Raw genomic sequence first — 907 nt, 5'->3', positions numbered from 1 at the left:
GATATTTTTTGCCCTCCATATACCTCAGGTATCATACAACATTGATTGTGAAAACACTAACCCCCATTTTGGGAACCCCTGCTTTACACTACAGCCACATTAACCTTCTTGCATCTGCTAAAGTGCTTCCTTCTGTGTCATGTCCATGTGCATTGCTCAGTAGCACATGGATATCAGACAGATGGAAACTGAAATCTAAAACCTAACTTTCAGATTGCAAGAGTACTATTAATATAGATAATAAAAAACATGTTTCTATTACATATAAAGGTTCCCTTTATGTTGTACATCTTCAGGAATTCAAATTTCATTGAATCATTTTTATAAAAACATCCTAAAATCATTATCGTCCAAGTTGGACATGTTTCACTTAAATATCCTAGACTATTAATACACCTTTTTTATGGTCTCCCATGGTATAATCAGATGACTGTTGCTAATGTTTTTGAATTGCTTGTACCAGAATCTTTTTTGTACTTCATTATCTAATAGATTTAAAGCAAAATCCATTCCACATCACTGTGAAAACTCAATAAATTGGACTTATTCAGATACATCAGACTATATCTTACATGAGTATTCCTTTTTTGTTTTATTTATTTTAGTTTAAAACATGTTTTGTTTTAATGCTTCAGGGTAACATGGAAATAACTTAAGGTGCATAGTATATCTGACAGCTCCTGTCTGATCCACAAAGATGTGCTACCTTCAAGTGCTGCTTTCACCCATAATTCCTCCCTGTTACAAATCAGGTGGGCTGATTGGTTCTCAATAATAATCCCTCCTCTGTTATATTTTTCCCAGTATTCTTGTATTTAGCTTTTAAAAATTGTCATTGAACATTTAGGTGGCAGACAATTTTTTTCTCAAAGATAAGACAAATAAAATGATTGATTCATGTTTATTG

This window comes from Cyprinodon variegatus, unplaced genomic scaffold (assembly GCF_000732505.1).
Source record: "Cyprinodon variegatus isolate N-32 unplaced genomic scaffold, C_variegatus-1.0 Scaffold311, whole genome shotgun sequence".
Classification (NCBI taxonomy): domain Eukaryota; kingdom Metazoa; phylum Chordata; class Actinopteri; order Cyprinodontiformes; family Cyprinodontidae; genus Cyprinodon; species Cyprinodon variegatus.
The sequence above is the reverse complement of the archived record's forward strand: the minus strand, read 5'-3'. Positions refer to the sequence as shown.